Raw genomic sequence first — 22,508 nt, 5'->3', positions numbered from 1 at the left:
ACGCGTTGAAGTGTTTAGGGGTAAAGGAGCATGATATCTCAATTTGCTCTTAAATGGTTCAATATGTAGATAGATAATGAGATTAATAAAGCAAATATGATAAATGTTAACAATTGGTGAATCCAGATGAAGAGCATATGAGAGTTTGTACTATCTTTTTTTTTTTCCTGCCAGTTTTCTGGAGCTATAGTTGACATACAGCACCGTATAAGTTTAATGTGTACAGCATAATGACTGACTTACATACATCATGAAATGATTATCACAGTAAGATTAGTGAACATCCATCATCTCATATAGATACAAAATTAAAGAAATAGAAAAATTTTTTTTCTTGTGGTGAGAACTCTTAGGATTTACTCTCTTAACAGCTTTCATATATCACCTCTAGCAGTGTTAATTATATTTCTCACATTGTACATTACGTATCCTTGTACTATCCTGTGACAAGGATTAAAGGTGCACAAATCACTAAATTTTGAAGCTTTCTGTCTTTCGTTCTGGGTCTTTAATCTTTAAGTTTGCAATGTGTCCTTTCTTTTCCTGCTTTGATTTGGAATCTAATTGTTGCATGGTAGAAACTGCAGAAGAAGCTAGGCATGACTAAGGGCTAAAGGAAAGGGAGTGGCAACTAAAGCAAGGAGATGAACTGGAGGTGGTGGTAGTGGTTAGCTTGTTAGAATTGGTGTCCTTTCCCCATTCATGGGTATGTAAACTATTGGTCATTTTACCCATCATTGTTGCAGATCATAAAATTCTTTGACGTTACTTCTTTAGTTCTTCTACCCTAGGATTGCTTAGCATTCAATTATGCCTAAGTATGTGCATATTTATAATCTGTTAATTTTATCTCCACTAATAGATTTTAATTTCATTTTTCTACCTAGGGTATTGTTGTATCTTCATAGAACCTGTTACAATTTGATCTGAAATGAGTTCATTTTCTACCTTGCTTTATTAGAGTTATATACTTTCTTGGTAGGTTGGATTGAAATTGAACTTCTGTAAATGGAATCGTGCTTTATCTTTATAAAGAAAACCCCTAGGGGCTTCCCTGGTGGCGCAGTGGTTAAGAATCCGCCTGCCAATGCAGGGAACATGGGTTTGAGCCCTGGTCCGGGAAGCTCCCACATGCAGCAGAGCAACTAAGCCCGTGTGCCGCAACTACTGAGCCCGCGCTCTAGAGCTTGCGAGCCACAAATACTGAGCCCATGAGCCACAACTACTGAACCCACGTGCCACACGAAGAGTAGCCCCCACTCACTGCAACTAGAGAAAGCCCGCGCACAGCAACGAAGACCCAACACGGACAAAAATAAATAAATAAAATAAATAAATTAAAAAAAAAAAGAAAATCCTTTAAGAAGTGAATCATCACTCCCGTCCTCTGTTGGATAAATCGACTAGTTATATGCAGTTTTGTTTTGTTTGAAATGGACCTGTGAAAAGTCTTCCTACTCCCTTATCTCTCCACATGTGGTCAACTAGTTAACATCTAGGCCAGGCTGACCCCTGCTCTAAACAACAGAATAAAACTTTGGAAACAATTTAAACCACTTCCTGCCAGTAAGCCCATTTAACTTGTCTTCTGTTTATGTATATTGGATCTGTGCCCCTATGTCCCCTACATATTTTTTTTAAAAGAGAAAGTTTCAAAACAAATGATTGCTTTGTTTCAATTATTGAAAACAATGCTTGTTTTGGAGATGTTTCCCAATCAAAGCAAATACTTGTAACTAAAACAGATATTTGAACTTCTGGGAGTTCTGAGTTCTAAATGTGGTTTTTACACCATCAGCGTACCATAGGATTGTTGCAGGATAATGATCTCTAGTACAGGATGGACCTACGCATCTTAAGATCTGTGTGTTTCTAGTTTCATTTTTAATGAAAGAATAATATTACCTTCCATCTTTATTTCACAAAGTTAATATGAGGATGAGCTGAGATAGCAAATGGGTGGACTTTTGAATTCCTTAGATTAAAGATGTTCAAGTCAATTTACTGTAATGTAATATAGTCACTGTACATTATCCTGGCCCCATTATCCGTCTGCTTTCCTGGTTAAGGTGTGTTCTGAGAGGATAGGATTGGGTTGGGTGCAGTGAGGTATGCTGGGGGCTAAGCTATTCAGTGGCACCTCCAACAGGAAGATGGACTTTATATATGAAAAGAGGAAACTAAAACCAGACATTGTTTTTCCTATTTGTTAGCAGATTTGTAACATATAGAAAGAAGGGTGAACTCATAGACTAACTAAAAAGAGTTTTGAGGATTTCTATGGATTCTAATTAACCATGTATTTTTTTTCCTTTTTAATTGCAGTAAAAAAAACCCAGAAAATTTGTCATCTTAACCATTTCTAAAGGTACAGTTCAGTAGTGTTAAGAATATTCACATTGTTGTGCAATCTCTAGAACACTTTCATCCTGCAAAACTGAAACCCTATGCTCATTAAACAATAACTCCCCATTCCTCCCTGCCCCCAGCCCTTGGCAACCTCCATGCTACTATCTGTTTCTATGAATTTGACTATTCTAGACACCTCATGTAAATGGAATCATTCCATTGTTTGTCTTTTTGTGAACTGGCTTATTTCTCTTAGCATAATGTCCTCAAGTTTCATACATGTTGTAGCATGTGTCAAAATTTTCTTCCTTTTTAAGGCTGTATAATATTCTATTGTATGTATATCCCACATTTTGTTTATTCATCAACGGACACTTGAGTTGCCTCTCACTCTTGGCGACTGTGAATAATGCTGCTATAAAAATGGGTATGCAAATATTTCTTCAAGATCCTGCGTCCAGTTCTTTTGGATATATGCTCAAAAGTGGGATTGCTGGATCATATGGTATTTTTAACTTTTTGAGGAACCACCATACTGTTTTCCATAGCAGCAACAGTACTTTACATTCCCAACAACAGTGCATAGAGGTTCCAATTTCTCCATATCCTTGCCAACACTTGTAATTTTCTGTTTTTTTTTTTGATAGTAGCCATCCTAATGAGTGTGAGGTGATATCTCCTCATGGTTTTAGTTTTCATTTCCCTAAGTGTTAGTGATATTGAGCAGATGCTTGTTAGCTATTCATATGTCATCTCTGGAGAAATGTCTATTCAAGGCCTTTGCTCAGCTTTTAATTTTTGTTGCTGTTGTTGAGTTGTAGAAGTTCTTTATATATTCTGGATATTCACCCTTTTTCAGGTAAATGATTTGCAAATAGTTTCTCGCATTCTGTAGGTTGTCTTTTCACTCTGTTTATTGTGTCCTTAGATGTACAGAGGTTTTTAAGTTTGATGTAGTCCCACTTACTTATTTTTTCTTTTGTTGCCTGTGCTTTTGGTGTCATATACAAGAAATCATTGCCAAATCCAACGTCACGAAGCTATTGCCTTTTTTTTTTTTTTTTGGAGAGATATAGTTTTAGATCTTACATTTAGGTCTTTGATCTATTCTGAGTTAATTTTTGTATGCGGTACAAGGTAAGGGTCAAACTTCATTCTTTTGCATGTGGATATCCAGTTTTCCCAGCACCATTTGTTGAAGAGCCTGCCCTTTCTCCATTAAATGATCTTGGCACCCTTGTCATAGATCATCTGACCACATATGAGTGGGTTATTTCTGGGCTCTCTATTCTATTCCTTTGGTCTACATGCCTGTCTTTATGCTAGTAGCACCCTGTTTTGATTACTGTAACTTTGTAATAAATTTTGAAATCAGAGTGTGTAAGACCTCCAACTTTATTTTTCTTTTACTATTTTTTTTAAGACACATTTTTGGACTAGATGAGTAGTTTCCTGTCATGGCACATGTCTGAAATTCTATTATTAGATGCATTTTTTTTTTAATTTAAAGCTTTGACTCTAGGGAAAGTTAGCCCACTAAACTTTCAATTCAGCAAGTGCTTATTGCTTGCTAGATGGAAAAGGCACCGGGAAGATACTAACGTAAATGATGTTTCACATCCCTGAGAGGATGTGAATCTGACTGCAGCATTGGTTACCACATGAATCCACTGAACTGATTCCATTGACCTGGGTGGCTGGACTGGCGTCTCCTTATTTCCTCATGTACAGTCTTTCTAAAGTTTATTTGGAAAGAAAAGTTGGATTTCATGGACTATTTTTCATACAAAGTGATTCAGCTTTCCCCTGCCATTAGAAAAGTGTGTAAACAAAAATTATAGGAACATATAAGTAGTAGTTAATTCCAACTTAAAGGATCAGGGAAAACTTCACAGAGGTTACATTTCAGCTTTACCTAGAAGGATGATGGTATTGGGATACTTGTGGATGCTTTCTTAATTAAAAAGTGACGAAGGGTATGACGATATTTCAAACAAGAGGAACAGTAAGAGCAAATAACACGAACTATGTAAACAACCAGAAGATCAGGAAAGTGCACGTGTGTACAGGATTTTGGACTTTAATTCTGTAGACTAGTGGTGATTATTTTTGTTCTTAATTCTTTTGAAATGCTTGTGCCAGTTATCAGTTTATTGCCTCTGAGCTCTAAATTCACCCTTTTTGACTGCTTTGTGAAAACAGATATGGGCCCTGTAAATATTTTTCCTTCCCAGAGAGATGTTGCAACAGGAAAGGGTTTTCTTACTGGCTCCAGTGTGCTTGCTTGGCAGGCTCCTGCAGCAAGCACGTGGGTGGCTTCTCCTGCACCAGCTCCCGCACTGCATTGTAGTTAGGAGCACCCGGTGGACACCAGCTCTCCCTGGCACCTCCTCCTCCCTCGGATGGTTTTGTGGTAAAGTGCCTCTGGTGAGACACCTCCCGGAGAACAGCTTTCCACTTTCAGTAAGTCTCAGAGGGTGGATTATTTCCAGCAAGTTTTGCCAGCAAGCACAACACAACCTCAACTTCTCTGCTGTCCAGTGAGACACAGCTGTGCCCTCCACCAAGGTCTGGGTCTCAGGCCCGGAGGAGTTTCTTCGGCACTGCTGTATCTTAGTTCAAAGGATATGGCTGCTCCTTGTATTTGCCATTTATATATTCTTTAGAGCTCTGTTTACTGCTTACTATCCAATCTCTCATTGTTCCAATCTGCTGCTAGAGGTATTAAATCTATATATTAAAGTTTTCCTGTTCAAAATACTGTATGGTTTCTCTCTCTTGATTGGACCCAGATGATAAAGTAGTGAAATTGATTTCTTACAGTGAATACCTTTCAAGAACCCTATTACAGAGAACAGGTAAAAACAGATCTTTTCTAGTTAAAGCCAAGTGGAAGACTCAAGACTCACCCCATTCAACCTTTCTCTTGTTGCCTGAGGCAGCTTCTCAAAACCTACCACTGTGCAGACACGCGAAAACTATTTCTGTGGGCAATTGGAAGCCATTTTGAGATAGAGAAATGACTTGATCAGTGGTGTGTTTCAGAAAAATGATTCTAGTGATAATAGGAAGACTACACTGGAAGGCAGAGAGTTGGTAGGTAGTGATACTGTAAGAGGGAAGAACAAAATCTGACTCCAGGTTGGATCTGTTTCTTTTACTTTAATCTTTGCTCTCTGTTGCTCTTTGTTACTATAATCGCTAAAAGGATGTTGTCTATAGCTATTGATGTACATAATGGCCTCCCTCAGGGAACACTGCCCCTCTGCCTAAATGTTAAACTAAAGTGCCTTTGTTCAGCTCACAGGGAAACATTCTGACCCTGCCCACCTGTGAATGGCTGCAAGAAAGAAAAAAATAATACATCCCCTCCCCGAGGCTGGCCAAACTAGGAGATTTTTTGCAACACTTACGGCCTTTTTACTTTTCATCCTCACCTCCTCCCCATCTCTGTTGTACAAAAGAAAGTAGCATCCAGACCCTGATAAGATAGTACTCTAGGATGCTAGTCCGCTATCTTCTTGGATGCCCCGTTTCCAAATAAAGTCTCTATTCCTTGCCTCAGCACCTCGTCTCCCGATTTACTGGCCTGTCCTGTGGCGAGCAGAGTGAACTTGGACTCGGTAACAATACCAGTTAGGACGATAGTGTAGTAGTTAAGGAAAAATAAGATTTTGGGCCTGAAATAGAGCAGTGACTTTTAGTATGGAAATTAGAAATGCACAGAAAGTTAAAAATGGTTAAAAGTGACAGGACTGAAAAAAACCTGACAGTACTTAATGACTGGTTGTTGGAAATAAGGTATTGGGAAAAGTTAAAGATGACACTGTTATACAAACTCAGCAATGGGATGACTGGATGGGCCGTTAATGGAGATGAGGATTATAGGGAAAGGCTCAGGCTGGGGGTGGGAGGAGAGAAAATGAGTCTGATTTGGAGCATGTTGAGATTAAGTGCCTATGAGGCACCCAGAGAATTATAACAACAGCTCAAATTTTTTGAATACTTACCATGCATGCGCCAATGACTCTTCCAGGTACCCTAATTTTCTTTACACTCTGTTTTTAAATGTATCCAGGATTTTGTTTTAATCAGGTATAGTAAGATGACAGGCATAGAGACAACTACCTTGAAAGGAGAGTTTATTACTTATAATTCCCGAGAGGAAGAGGCACACTACATCACACACACACACACACACACACACACACACACATTCCATGTGAAATCATGTGGGGAAGCACCACGATCCGCTATGAGGCAGAAGGAACAGAGGGGAAAGTATGGCCCAGGGCCTTTATTGTGGTTTTCGGGAGAAGGAACGGGTGAAGCGAGATAGGCAAGTTGACCAAGTTTAGGATTGGATAGCTTGAATAATTTCAGCAGGGTCTGGGCTACCAGGTTGTCTCTAGTTGTCCTGTACTTGGCCCTGGGGTGATTTAGGGCAAGGGAATAGTGTTCTGAACTGACAGAGGCTGGTAAAAGGAGGTGGTTGGACTCTGAATTGGTTGGTGTGCATATCAAAGACATGTTCAAAGGCAAGTTGTTTTCTATCTCTAGGAATATTCAAATCCTGGGAGAGGCAGTCCTTCCCCAGGTTGAAATGCCCCAAGATGTCAAAGCATCGTAAGATATAGAAAATAAGAAACATGATTAATACACCTTCTCTAGCCTCCCCTCTGCTCCAGTGGTCTTGTCTTCCATTCTATCTCAGCTACTTACTCTCATAGTCATGTGGTAGACCTTGTCATTATCAGTAACTGGAACTTTTTATGTATGTTTCAAACATCCCGGTCTCTGGCCATCTCTTTCTGTCTTTGCAGCTCACTCTCTCTAATACCTCAGTGTTAATAATCGTCTGAACACACTGGGACCTACCTCCATTGATCATGCTAGTTTTTTTCCTGTCCCTCATCCTTCTCATAACATCGCTTCCTGCCTAACTCTGCTCAAATTCCATTGATAGTCATTATCATTACTCCCTTGTAGAAATCCTCTACTCACTTGCCCTTTCTTGCTTTATCATGCTTCTGGCTAAACTATGGTTTTAATATGGTTAAAGTGTGGTTAGATCCAACTCTCTACTTACTTCTGCCTGCAATAGAGAGCTGAATGTGGCTGCCAAAAAAATAAAAGTAACCATGCTGGCTGTTCTCATTTTAAATTCATGATCATGACCCTCAAGTGGGCCTTACTGCTGCTCTACAATCACTGTACATTTCCCAAGTTCACTTCCTCTACCATTTTTTCTAATGCTTATTTCACAGCTTCTCCTCTCTTCTCAAACCTTCAATACCCCTCCACCTCCCCACCTGCGTTCAGTTATTGATCTGGCTTCTTAACTACTTCAGTGACAAAATAGAAACAATCAAAAGAGAACTTCCACACGTACCCACTGACCTGTACCTACCCATGTACTCTGCCTTCTCTTTTGTTACTTTGGATGAATTTTCTAGTTCCCAGAGAGGGCTAACCTTTCTGCTTCCCTAGTAGATCCCACCTTCCCTCCTCTACTCAAGGAATCACTCCTGCAATTTTCCTCTCCATTAAAATTTCTCTCTTTACCTAATATTTCTCCTCAGCATACACACATGCCATTAGTTTTCCCATCTTAAAAAAAAACAACAAAAAAACAGCTCTTGACCTCACATATCCTTGCAGCTACTACTCCATCTCTCTCCTTCCCTTCACTGCAAAACTTCTTGAGTTGGCCACGCTTCCTGCCTCTAATTTCTCTTCTCATATTCTCTCTTGATTCCACTCCAATCAGGCTTTTACCCTGGCCACACCTTCAAAATTGCTCTTATTAAGGTCTCTAGGAGCTACACATTGCTAAATCCAATGGCCAATATTTAGTTCTCATCTTACTTGTCAAAAGCATTTGAAAAGGTTGTTCTACCCTCTTTAAAATACTTGCTGTGCCTGGCTTTCAGGTCATACATCATCCTGGTTTTCCTTCTACCCGACTAGTCTCTTCTTTCATTCTCTCTTCATTTCCCTGATCTCCTAATATTGGGGTGTCTCAGGGCTCAGTCATTGGCCTTCTTCTCTTTATTATCTATATTCACTCTCTAGGTGGTCTCATCTATTGCCTTCTAAAACAAACAGATCTCCAGCCCCATCCACTCTTGTGAACCTGAGATTTAAATATCCAACTGCCTAAGGAATATTTCCATTTGGATGTCCAATAGGCATCTCAAATTTAGTACATCTCCAAATGACTGTATCCCCAACTGAGCTCCATCAAACCTGCTCTTTCCACAGTGTTCCTCATCTCAATGAATGGTGACTTCATCCTTCTTCTTGCAAGACCCAAAACCTTGAAGTCATTTTAAAAAAAACAGTTGTATTAAGATATAATTTAAATATCATACGTCACCCATGTAAAGTGTACAATTCAATGACTTTTAGTGTATTCACAGAGTTGGGTGACCATTACCACAATCAATTTGAGAACATTTTTATTACTCCAAAAAGACACCCTGCACCCCTGAGTTGAAGTCATTCTTAACCCTTCTCCTTCACAGCCCACATCCAATCCATCAGCAAGTCCTGTAGGCTCTACCTTCAGCATATATTCTGAATATTCCACTTCTCACCACTTCTACGGCTTGTTCAAGCCACCATCACCTCTTGCCTGGGTTATTGTAACGGCTTCTTAACTGGTGTTCCTGCATCTTCCCTCATCTATTCTCAACCCAGCAGCCAGAGTGACCCTACTATAACATAAGTCAGATCCCATATCTCTTCTTCATGGTTTCCATTACTCAATAAAAGCTAAAGTCCTTACAAAGGCCAACAAGACCTGACAAACTCTGGCCCCCATGACAGCTCTGACCTCATTGTTTACTGCTCTCCTCATCACTCTTATGCTTCAGACACACGGCCTCTTACTCTCCTCACACCCAACATTCGCCTGACTCAAGGTCATTCCCTCTCCCTGGAAAGTCCTTTACCTAGATGTTTCCATGGCTCACTTCTTTTTTTTTTTTTTGGTTTAAACAAAAAACTCCTTTATTTCTCACAGTTCTGAAGGCTGAGGAATCCAAGATCAAGGTTCTGGCAGATTTGCTGTCTAGTTAGGGAACACTTCCTGGTTTATGGATGCTTATCTTTTTGTTGTATCCTCACATGGTGGAGAGCAGAGAGTTGGCTATCTTGTTCCTCTTTTAAGGAAACTAGTCTCACCATAGGACTCCACCTTCTTGGTTCACTTCTTCACATAAGTGTATTTAAGCAAAGGAAGCGTAAATGTCAGGCTCCTTCACTTGCTATAGGCCCTTTATCGCACATTCAGACAACATTTTAATGAAGGATGGTGAGAGATGATGAGTTGATAGCAGAGAAGCAGGATATTTGAATCTCAATATTCCAATTAAGTGTTGGGACAGCTAGGCATGATCTGTCCCTATCTCCTGTTGCTATGGGTCAGCGTGTCTCAGAATTGTGGTCAGAAACTTGCATCAGAAGAATCTGGAGCGGTTGTTAAAAATGAGGTTTCCTAGGACTTATCTAAGATCTACCAAATCAGAAACTCTGAGAATCTTCACTGTAAATAAGCTCCACACCTATTCCTTAGGCGTGCTACAGGGTTGGCTTTTCTGTATTTATGTGTCCTCCCACCCCAACTCCCATGGCATAATCTATGAGGAGGCTGCTGTTTTTAGATTGCATAATTGTGTACTCAGGTTCATAGTACTGTTAGAACTCAGATTTTCTCATCAGTTAACTATTTAAGAACTCTTCTTTTCTTTGGCTTTCAGGCACTGGCCTCTACTTCTGTGATTTTCATAAAGCATTGTGGGGAATAGGTCATCCCACTTTTTTTGATAAATACTTTTGATTTCTTTCTCCTTAAATTTGGATTTGTAATTCTTTTCAAAGCAAACTTGTCTCATTTATCTTTGTACGCCTCGAGCAGCTGGCGTGGCGCCCTGGCAGAGTAGATGCTAAAAAATATCCAATGAATTAGATTAAATGATAATGATGCGGAGTGGAGGGGGGTGTTTACATTTCTTAGTCATTGGAATGTAATGGGGGGTCAGCTCTTCAACGTCTGCAGGGATTAGGCAGTGGTAGGGGAGCTGCCACCAGTGTGAGCCACGGCAGTGTGAAGTCTGAAGGAAATTATTCCCCAAGGCAGATCCTGATCTACAAAGCTTCAAGAACAAACGTGGTTCTGATTCAAGACTAACTAGAGACTCCTACCTACAGAGGCTTCAAAAGAAATGATGGCCCATGACTCATTAATAACTTCTTCATACTTTCCTTGGCTTCTTCGAAATGTGGCACCATGGTTTGGAGTCTCAAGCCCTAAACAGCAGCTAGAATGATTCTGAAGCTTAAAAGAGAGAAAAGCCTGAAAACTTTGGATGGAAACACCACATACAGCATTTCTAATGTCTTGATTGTCCCCTGGTCATTGTCCCATACCTACTGGTGGGGGCACATGTTAGGACATAGGTATGGGGAGCAGGTACAGTGGTGCCTCAGAGCCAGATTGGGAAGTGAGGGCAGAGTTAAGGAGCAAAGCCAATGTACTGCATGTCAGAAAAGAAGATGCCAAGAGCTGAGAGGGTGGATGGCAGAATTGGGAGCATGGAATGGGAGTTAAAGTCAAGAATTTATCAAAGAAAATGAGATGGCAAGAGCTGCAGACTAGGGGTGCCTGGTATATTTCTGAATCTGATGGGGTCTGAACTAACAATTGTGGTTCAGATCCCATCTGCTCGATTCAAATACATCTCAGAAAGCAGAAGCCCAGTGAGAAGGGCTTAAAAAAATTTTTTTTAAATTAAAGTATAGTTGATTTACCATGTTGTGTTAATTTCTGTTGTACAGCAAAGTGATTCAGTTATACATATGTACACGTTCTTCTTTACATTCTTTTCCATAATGGTTCATCATAGGATATTGAATATATTTCCCTATGCCATACAGTAGGACCTTGTTGTTTATCCATTCTATATATAATAGTTTGCATGTGTTAACCTCAAACTCCCAATCCATTCTCTCCAACCTCCCCTCCCTCCCCCTTGGCAACCACAAGTCTGTTCTCTATGTCTGTGAGTCTGTTTCTGCTTTGTAGATAGGTTCATTTGTGTCATATTTTAAATTCCACATATAAATGATATCATATAGTATTTGTCTTTCTCTTTCTGATTTATTTCACTTGGTATGAAAATCTCTAGGTCCATCCATGTTATCGCAAATGGCATTATTTCATTCTTTTTTTTTTTAATTGCTGCTCAGTATTCTATTGTATATATGCACCACATCTTCTTTATCCATTCATCTGTTGATGGACATTTAGGTTGTTTCCATGTCTTGGCTATTGTGAACAGTGCTGCTATGAACATAGGGGTGCAGTCCAGATATATGCCCAGGAATGGGATTGCTGGATCATATTGCAACTCTATTTTTAGTTCTGAGGAACCTCCATACTGTTTTCCATAGTGGCTGCACCAGCTTACAAGGAGGAAGGGTTCCCTTTTCTGCATACCCTGAGAGGGGCTTTTAAAGAGCTAGATGCCTGCCTTCCTGCTCAGATTCTGAGCTTCTTGAGGCTTTGTTGTCTCTGAAGGAATTAAGAAATTGTTACCTCTTTGAAGGTATCTTTATCATTGGCCCTGTTACAAAATATTAAGTGCATGCAAGTAACTACGGTCCTTGAGCATCATTCAGATGTTCTTTGGGTATCGGTCATCTCTTTTATTTTTGGCTGCGTCGGGTCTTCGTTGCGCATGCGGGTTCTCTCTAGTTGCGGCAAGCTGGGGCTATTCTTCGTTGCGGTGCGCGGTCTTCTCATTGTGGTGGCTTCTCTTGTTGTGGAGCACGGGCTCTAGGTGCGGGGCTTCAGTAGTTGCCGCGCGTGGGCTCAGTAGTTGGGGTGTGTGGGCTGTAGGGTGCGCGCGCTTTGGTAGTTGTGGTGCACGGGCTCAGTAGCTGTGGCGCACGGGCTTAGTTGCTCCGCAGCACGTGAGATCTTCCTGTACCAGGGATCGTACCTGTGTCCCCTGCATTGGCAGGCGGATTCTTAAGCACTGTGCCACCAGGGAAGTCCCTGGTCATCTCTTATGTTGAATCAAGTATAGTGTCAAGGGCTGGGATGAAGGATACTAGGTAGAACCAGAGCTGGAGAAACTGCCCCCAAGGGTGGGTAGCCAGCTGTCAAGGGGCTTGGCAAACTGGGCCACAACATTCTTATCAGAGGACATTTTGTCTGTGGGTTGGGGCAATATTTGGCAGAATCAAGAAGTAGTTCTAAGTTCTAGGAAATCATCTCAGAGAGCAGGAGGTGAGGGGGGAGGCTAGTGAGAGGAAGGCACATGTCAGAATCTTTAGCTGAGCTAAAAATGTTCTGGACTGGACTCTGACACTAAACGTGAACTTGCAGAGTTAAACAAGAAACCAGGGCAGTCAGGGACCTAATCTTACAGGTGGGACCAGCACAGTGGCCAGTAGGAGGGCACTCTTGTTCAGTACAGTGAAGGGCATTTAGGAACTCTGCTGCCCTCACCATCAAATTTGCGTTGTTGTCTAAAGAGTTTGCTCCATTCAAGGACCTAGCCACTGAGCCATTTGACCTGTTTTGTCCTTTGTTCTTTCTCTTGACTCCCCTGTTGTACATCCTTAGTTCATTGGACAGGCTCTCAAAACACCCTTTCACATTGTCGCACGTTGGGAATAAGTATATGAACACCACAACCCCCTTGGGAACTTCTTCCCAGCATTTAGCCTAGTAAAACTTGAGCTGGGTTCCTGGATAGGGTCTGGGCCTCTCACCCTTACCCTGGGCCAGGGGTGGGGAGGAAATGAGAAACAGGGGCACATAGGAAGGTCAATTTGGTGTTCCTATCGATTTCCTTCCATTAGTACTCTCTCCCTAAACTACCATCACAGTCGCTTTAATGATACTTAAAAAAAAAATAGCTTCCTTTGCTCTGTCTCCAGATCTCATAAACTATGTCATGGTCTACTTTCTACCTGTAATTCACTGAGTAATCCAAGCCAGCCTCCACGTTTCTTTTCTCTTACCATGTGTTGTTTGAAAACATTGCTACTTTGTGAGCGCATAGAAAAAGTAGGTTGAGAGGCTTATTAAGATGGTTCACTGAGGTTCTTCAATAAGAGGGAATGCAGAGGAATGGGAAACATATACTTATGGATGGGAGCAAACCAACTGGAGGACTGAAAACTACATTGAATCTTTCAGGTCATGATGATGTTGTTTGCTGCCCTAAATTAGTGGTTGCCAAATCATCAGTGCTTGTTAAAAAGAAGGATTCCTGGGTACCTTCTCTGGAGATTTGGAGTCGGTGGATCTGGGATGGGGCTCAGGCACCTTCATTAACAAGAATGCTACGAAATTCTCAGTTTCCAGCAAGTTTGGAAAATCTGTCTTCAAATATCTATTATTGAACAGTCCCACAAGATCTGAGGGTATACATTATTTTGTTTTGTATAGGAAATTTCTTATAAAAATTAATTGATTCAACATAAAAGAAAAGTTTGAAAACATAAACTATCTCTATTTCTGTCATTCTAATACAGTAGTTTTGCCCCTGCAATTCCCTGTGTACTGCACTCACATTTTACATACTTGTAAACAGAAAAATACAGAAAGTTGTGTTCTGCTGTTTTTTAACAAAACTGATACATTTCTCCTTGATATTAGACAAGGTTGGTAGTTTTAATGTGAAATGTCTATAATTTACCTACTCATTTACCAAGTATTAGCCATTTTGGTTGTTTCTAACTTTTTATTTACATTATAGCTGAGGTATAAACATTTTGTGTATATAGCTTTTACCTTTAAAAAAAACTTTAAGGTAGTTTCTCAGGAATGATATTAGTGAATTAAAGTGTGGATATTTTAAGGTTAAAGGGTCGAATATTGGAATATAAAATATTTCCTCTTTGGTAGAAATTGGTTAACTAGTTTCCTGTTTAAAACGCTTGCAAACTTATGTCTCTACCTCTTTCTATTTAAAAGTGAATTTTCCTTTATTTGTATAATAACTGTTTAGTGAGAACCTCCTGTATGCCAGTTACTCGTCTAATCACTAGGCCATGGGGAGCAAGAGAGAGAAGGTCCTTATGGCGCTCATTGTGGAGTAAGACAGACAGTAAATAATTATACAAATAAGGAGACAAGGTAATCTTAGATGGCAATGACATGGAATGTGACAGGATGCCTGCAAAGTGTAATTGAGATTGAACAGTTCAGGAGGGTGGTAAAGTGGAGGTGAGGTTGAGCTGTGGCCTGAATGACAAGAAGGGGCTATAGCCAAGTGAAGGATTCAAGCGACAGAATGCCAGGCAGAGGGAACTGCAAATGCAAAGGCCCTGGGACCAGAATGAACTTGGTGCTTCTGAAAGAAAGCCAGGTGGCTGGGTGGTAGTGAGAAGGAAAGTGATAGGTTGGGGAAATATCACACAGAATCTTCTGGGCCATGGGAAGGAGACTGGATTTTATTCTAAGTGCTCCAGGAATCTACTGTAGTCTTTTCAGCGGGAAGTAACATGTTCTGATTTGAAAAGATCACTGGCTGCTGTGTGGAGATTGAACTGGGAGAGGATTGGGTGATGTGAGTGGAAAAGTCAGGAGCTATTTTAACAAGCCAAGCAGTGATGCTGTTGGCTTGGACTAGTATGGTGGCAGTGGAGATACAAAGAAATAGATGAATTAAGGATATATTTTGGAGATAAACCTAAATAAGGATCTTTGACGGATTGAAGGTGGTAAATGAGAGAAAGAGGAATCAAGGATGATTCCTTGTTCCTTGTTCCTAGCAACAAGGTGAATGATGGGGCCATTTAATGGGAGGGAGAGACTAAGAGAGCCACAGGTTTCAGCTTTCAGCAGAGAGAAAGCTTTAGCTTTATCTTTCTAGAGTTGAGCTTTAGCAATGTCAATTTTAAGATGTTTGTGGCCTCAGGACTTTCAATGAGAAGAGGAAAGAAAAACGGATTCCTTAACTTACTCTGCAGAAATGTATTGAACAACGTGCCACGTACTGTTCTAGGTTCTTGGGATACGGCAGGGAACAAAACATACAAAATACATTCTAGCTAAGGGAGATAAAAAATACATATATAATATGTAAGATGGGGATATGTGTTATGAAGAAAAATAAAGCGGGATTGGGGGGTAGAGAGTGAAAAGGAATGCTATTTATCTAGGATGGTCAAGGATGGCCTCTCTGATGAGACCTTGGGGATAAAGGAATGCAGTAGACATTTCCTGAGATGGGGAACACTGGAGGAATGTTGGGGTGAAGGGGATCAAGAGTTCCATTACCTGTTAAGTTTCCCTTTAAAATCAGCTTTATAGAGGTAGGATTTGCATGCAAAGTGCACACATTTTGTTTTTATTTATTTATTTTGGCTGTGCTGGATCTTAGTTGCAGCATGTGGGATCTAGCTCCCTGACCAGGGATCAAACCCGGGCCCCCTGCATTGGGAGCACAGAGTCTTACCCACTGGACCACCAGGGAAGTCCCTAGTGCACACATTTTGATGCATTATGTCAAATGTACATGCTCATGCAAGCACTACCACAATCAAGATACAGAACATTCTCTGAAATCCCAAATAAAAATATTGTACTTTAAAACTGATTTTTTCCCCCAAAAATGATGTAACATCTTAAAAATGATTTTAAAACGTAAAAATAAAAAGTTATTTCAGAACACAAAGAAGTAAGGACAAAGATATAACAGGATTGGCAAGTATATGACTACGTACAAAATATTTGTGGTTCTACGAGACAATGTTTCTGAAGCTTGTAGCTTTTAGCAAACATTTTTTCACACTTACTTGTGTTAAGTGCTTATGCCTGAGATACACTGCTGATCCAGATTCACAGGTTTCATGCCTTCATTAATCTTATGGTCTAGCAGGAAAGAGAGAACTACCAAAAAAGTTTACTAAGTATAACTTGAGAGGTATTAGGCAGTATAAGTACAAAGGAAAAAAACCCTAAAACAAAAAACAAACATATGTTTATACTAATTAAGAAATAAATTTGATCTGAAACCATAAAATTTCCAGAAGAAAACATAAGCAGAAGGTTCCTTGATGTCAGTCTTTGCAATGATTTTTTTGGATTTGACACCAAAAGCAAACACAACAAAAGTGAAAAAAAAAAAAAGTGGGACTGCATCAGACTCTAGAGTTTCTGCACAGCAAAGGAAACCATCCACAAAATGAAAAGGCAACCTATTGAATAGGAGAAGATATTTGCAAATCATACAGCTGATAAGGGGTTAATATCCAAAGTATATAAAGAATTCATACAACTCAATAGCAAAAAAAGCAAACAACCCAATTAAAAAATGGGCAGAGTAACTGAATAGGCTTTTTTTTTCCCAAAGAAGACATATAGATGGCCAATAGGTACATGAAAAGATGCTCCACATCATTAACCATCAGAGAAATGCAAATCAAAACCACCGTGAGATATCACCTCACACGCATCAGAATAGCTAGCATCAAAAAGACAAGAAATAGGGCTTCCCTGGTGGCGCACTGGTTGCGAGTCCGCCTGCCGATGGAGGGGACCCCACATGCCGCGGAGTGGGTAGGCCCGTGAGCCATGGCCGCTGGGCCTGTGCGTCCGGAGCCTGTGCTCCGCAACGGGAGAGGCCACAACGGTGAGAGGCCCGCGTACCGCAAAAAAAATAAAAAATAAAAAAATAAAACAAAACAAGAACAACAAAACCAACTCATATCTGTGGTTATCAGAGCTGGAGAGGGAATTGGATAAAGGCGATCAAAAGGTACAATCTTCCAGTCATAAGATGTAATTCCTGGGGATGTAATGTACAACGGTGAGAGGCCCGCGTACCACAAAAAAAAAAAAGACAAGAAATAACAAGTGTTGGTGAGGATGTGGAGAAAAGGGAACCCTCTTGCACCGTTGGTGGGAATGTAACTTGATGCAGCCACTATGGAAAACAGTATGGAAGTTCCTCAAATCATTAAAAACAGAACTATCATATGATCCAGGAATTTCATTTCTGACCATTTATCCAAAGAAGATGAAACCAGTAATTCAAAAAGATATATGCTCCCCCATGTTTTTTGCAGCTTTTTTTTTTTTTTACAATAGCCAAGATATGGAACAACCTTAGTGTCTACGGATGGATGAATGGATAAATAGAATGTGGTACAGGAATACCTTGTTTTATTGCACTTTGCTTTATTGTGCTTCACACATATTGCATTTTTTCACAAATTGAAGATTTGAGACAACTCTGCATTGTCAGGTGATGGTTTGCATTTTTAATCAATGACGTATTTTTTAAATTAAAGTAAAAACGAAACCGAACATTTTCATCACCCCAGAAGATTCCCTTGTGTTCCTTCCCAGTCAATCCCCACTCCTCATACCTCTTGCTCCAGGCAACCACTGGTATGCATTCTATAATCACAGATTGGATTTTTTTGTCCTGGAGTTTTGTGTAAATGGAATGATAAGTGCTGGGGAGAGGAAGATGAATCAGTCATGGTCAACTGTCCAGCACGTTTCTCAACTTTTAAGTCTGTGTCCTCTTTGATAACGATAGAAATCTCAGATCCTGTACTGATTTACAGGGTATGTCCATAGCGATGCATGCCCCCATGTCCCCTACTTTCTTATGAGCTTGAGAAACAGTGCTTCTTTGTGTTCTCTGCAGCAAAGATCTTGCTGAGAATTACTTTCAGCATTTTCATATCGAAAATGTACACTTCCCTTTTTTCCAAAGTAAAATAATATTAGAACATTATAATGTGATTTCAACTAGCATAGTTCACTTCTCCAAATTCTGAGAAGTCCCCGTCTTGGGTGGAGGGATGGTCCTTACCTTTGAGAATCACTTGTCTATTTTTTTGTCTGAGGGGGTGGCTTGTGGGATCTTAGTTCCCCAGCCTGGGATTGAACCCGGGCCACGGCTGTGAAAGTGCAGAGTCCTAACCACTGGACTGCCAGGGAATTCCCATCGCTTGTCTATTCTAACAATCACATGGAAATTAAATGGCTAACTATTGGCATTGATCTGCCAAAGGACGTTCTGGGAAGAAGTTGTACAGCGTTTTGCGTCTGCCTGCCTCGATTTAAAGTGCTTGTCCTTTTATGGAAACCAAACGTTTAATGATCACAGACCAAAGCAATTACTCATGTCTTTGTTTTATATCCCTTGGCTTCCTGATATTATTTTTAATAGTTCTTTCATAATCATATAATAGCTTCATTTATAAGGTCATTGGGATCCAGGAAATAATGAGCGTTCAAATAGGTTATCCAGAGACTTCAAATAGTTACAAGAGGCAGGACATTCCCAGCTGGGCTGTTGTAGGATTTAGTTTTCACAGCAAAGAAATCAAATAGTATCATACTGCAACTGCAAACAGAGAACATACAAGTGTTGGAATCTAATGTGTCCTAATAGCACATTTAAATTTTGACTAGTGGGATGGCAGAATGCAGGGCACACAGCTATGGAGGAGGGTTAGTTTGTCCAAAGGAAAGAAGCAGTTGATTTACTTAGGGAACTACATCCTCTTCTTCCTCCTCCTCCTCCTCTTTATGATAACAGTAATTGTCATAGTGATTTTGTACTTGGTTTTCATTTTCAGCCCAAGATTTCACAGCTTTTTCTCTAATGCTCAAATTACCAAAGAGCAGGTATCAGAGTAGGAGGAATAAAAAAATACTGAGAAAGAAAAAAAAAATGAAAGAGAGAGAAGCTAGGCATTGCATCCATTTTTCGAGTTACTCTAAAATCTGTGCATGTGTTGAGCCATCAGCAGGAAGCTGGATAACTTTATTTTCGTTCCCTATAGATGTTTCTGTGGCTGTTGATGCCTATATTTCACACTCTTTCCTTTGTGAGAGCCTGCAGAAAACAAATTTTCTCTGATTTTAATAGTTGTTCTTTTCCTGTGCAACAAATTGCTTTAAACTTCTGAGACCACCTTGCATCATGTAATTGATCATACTTTTTTCTTCTGTCCTAGAATCCTGAATATTCAGAGTTCAGAATTTGTGGCTCCCACCTCTACCCAGTGAATAAGCCCTCCTAGCTTCCTTCTATTTTTTCTATCCTGATAGTCTCTTCATTCTGATTTCCCCACTAGATTTTATTTTAATTTTATTACAGTGTATTGTAGGATTACTGACACACTCTATATCCTCTTTGGAAACAATGGCATATAAATAAGAACTTGTGGGGGAGAAACGCCTTGATACTAAGGGACCTTGGGCAGTTATCTTGTGGTTTTGCAGTTTGAATTTTTATTGCACAGGTTCTGGACTCTGGCCACTGCGGGTTCAAATCTTCACTTTACTACTTCCTGTTTGATCTAAGGGAAGTCACTTAATCTCTCCATGCCAGTAGTTTTCTGCTTAAGCAGATCCATCTCATTTTTTTCATTTACTTAGCATTACTTAGGAAATCCATTTATTTGGTTTAACCTTCTAGGTTCTCTGCGTTCAGGACATCACTGTCTTTTAGTCACAATGTAGTCAGTATATTAGTTATGTGTATTCTTACATAACAAATTATCCCAAAATTTTAGCAAATTAAAACAACACATATTTATTATTTTATAGTTACTGTGAGTCAGAAATCTCTGATGGGCTTAGCTGGGTCCTCTGCTTCAGAATTTCTTATAAGGCTGGGACTTCCCTGGTGGTCCAGTGGTTAAGCCTCCATGCTTCTACTGCAGGGGGCACAGGTTCAACCCCTGGTCCAGGAACTAAGATCCCACATCGGCATGGCAAAAAAAAAAAAAAAAAAAAAAAAATATATATATATATATATAATTTCCTACAAGGCTGAAATCAGGGTGTTACCTGAAGGCTCAACTGGGGAGGGATCAGCTTCCAACTTCACCCACAAGGTTGTTGACTGGATTCAGTTCCTTTTGGCTTTTTAAAAAATTGAAATACAGTTGATTTACAATATCGTGTTAGTTTCAGGTGTACAGCAAAGTGATTCTGATATATATATATATATTCTTTTTAAAAATTATTTTCCATTATAAGTTATTACAAGATATTGAATATAGTTCCCTGTGCTATATAGTAAATCCTTGTTGTTTATCTATTTTATATATGGTAGTATGTATCTGCCAATCCCATACTCCTAATTTATCCCTCCCTCTCCTTCCCCTTCGGTAACCATAAGTTTGCTTTCTACGTCTATGAGTCTGTTTCTGTTTGTAAATAAGCTCGTTTGTATTATTTTTTGGAATTCACATATAAGCAATATCATGTAATATTTGTCTGATTTGCTTCACTTAGTATGATAATCTCTAGGTCCATCCACATTGCTGCAAATGGCATTATTTCATCCTTTTTTATGGCTGAGTAATATTCCATTGTATATATATACCACATCTTCTTAAACCAATCGTATGTTGATGGGTTGTTTCCATGTCTTGGATATTGTAAATAGTGCTGCTATGAACATTGCAGAGTATGTATCTTTTCAAATTAGAGTTTTAGTCTTTTCCAGGTATATGCCAAGGAGTGGGATTGCTGGTCATACAGTAACTCTATTTTTAGTTTTCTAAGGAACCTCCATACTGTTCTTCATAGTGGCTGCACCAATTTACATTCCCACCAACAGTGTAGGAGGGTTCCCTTTTCTCTACACCTTCTCCAGCATTTATAATTTGTAGACTTTTCTTTTCTCTTTTTTTTTTTTTTTTTTTTGTGGTACGCGGGCCTCTCACTGCTGTGGCCTCCCCCGTTGCGGAGCACAGGCTCCAGACACGCAGGCTCAGCTACCATGGCTCATGGGCCCAGCCGCTCCGCAGCATGTAGGATCTTCCCGGACCGGGGCACGAACCCGTGTCGCCTGCATCGGCAGGTGGACTCTCAACCACTGCGCCACCAGGGAAACCCTATTTGTAAACTTTTTGATGATGGCCAATCTGACCAGTATGAAGTGATACCTCATTGTGGTTTTGATTTGCATTTCTCTAATAATTTGGATTCAGTTCTTTGAGGGCTGTTGGACTGAGGCCTCCCTCAATACCTTGCCTTCTGCTTCATCAAAACCACTAATAGATTTGATCTGCTAGCAAGATGAAAGTCACAATCTTTTGTAACCTAAAGTATAATAAAGAATTTTTCTAGTCTTTGCTCCTGGTTCCTGGAAGATAACCTCTACATCCTTGGAATTTCCTGAGTTATAGGAGTGTCTTTGCTCTTCATGGTGGGACTCTCGACCATACCTGAGTTTATGAGATGAAAAGGATGCAAAGTCAGATTAGAGGGTTGGAATTTTTAGCTCAACCGCCAGGGAGAAAAAGGGGTTGGAGACTGAGCTCAACCAATGATTAAATCAACCCAGGACAAGTAATGAAACTGCAATAAAATCTTTGAAGACTGAAGCTCAGTGAGCTTCCTGGCTTGTGAATGCACTGATGTACTAAGAGGTTGCTGTGTCCTAATTTTACAGGGAGAGGACATGAAAACTCTGCATCTTAGGCCCTCCTCAACTTTGCTCTGTGTGCCTTCATTTGCCTGGTCCTAATTTGTATCCTTTACAATAAAACTGTAATTCTAAGTACAGCACTTTCCTGAGTGCTGTGAGTTGTTCTAATGAACTGTTGAACCCTAGAGGGTAGTGAGAATCCCTGGATCTGGAGCCAGCTGCTCAGAAGGGTCAGTGGCTTGGGGATGCCCAAACTTGTGGCTGGCATCTAAAGTGCGGGCAATTTTGTTGGGGTCTGTGCCCTTAAATCTGTGGACTCTGTAGTCACTCCCAGCGGTTCGTGTCAGATTGCATTGCAGTATCGCCCCTAATCATGAAATGACATCCCATCACTTTTGCTGTATTCTGTTGGATAGAAGGAGTCACGAGGTTCGGCTCACACTGGAGAGAAGAGGATTGCATTAGGGTGTGACCCCCAGGAGGCAGAGAACACTGGCAGCCTTGTCGGAAGTTTTTGATGGCAGTCAGTGTAGCCCCACGGAGTGAGGTGATCTGTCTTAGAACATCTTGATCGATTAGATGCACATGAGATCATGGATTATAAAATTTTAATGCTGGAAAGGACGTTAGGTATTGTCTGGTCTAGTTCAACCATCTTGTTTTACAGATGAGAAAGGTCAGGCTTAGTGTGCGTAGGTGTCTTGTTTGAGAGCATGTGATGAGCCA

Source organism: Physeter macrocephalus, chromosome 4 (assembly GCF_002837175.3).
Source record: "Physeter macrocephalus isolate SW-GA chromosome 4, ASM283717v5, whole genome shotgun sequence".
Lineage (NCBI taxonomy): Eukaryota > Metazoa > Chordata > Mammalia > Artiodactyla > Physeteridae > Physeter > Physeter macrocephalus.
This window is presented reverse-complemented; position numbering follows the sequence as displayed.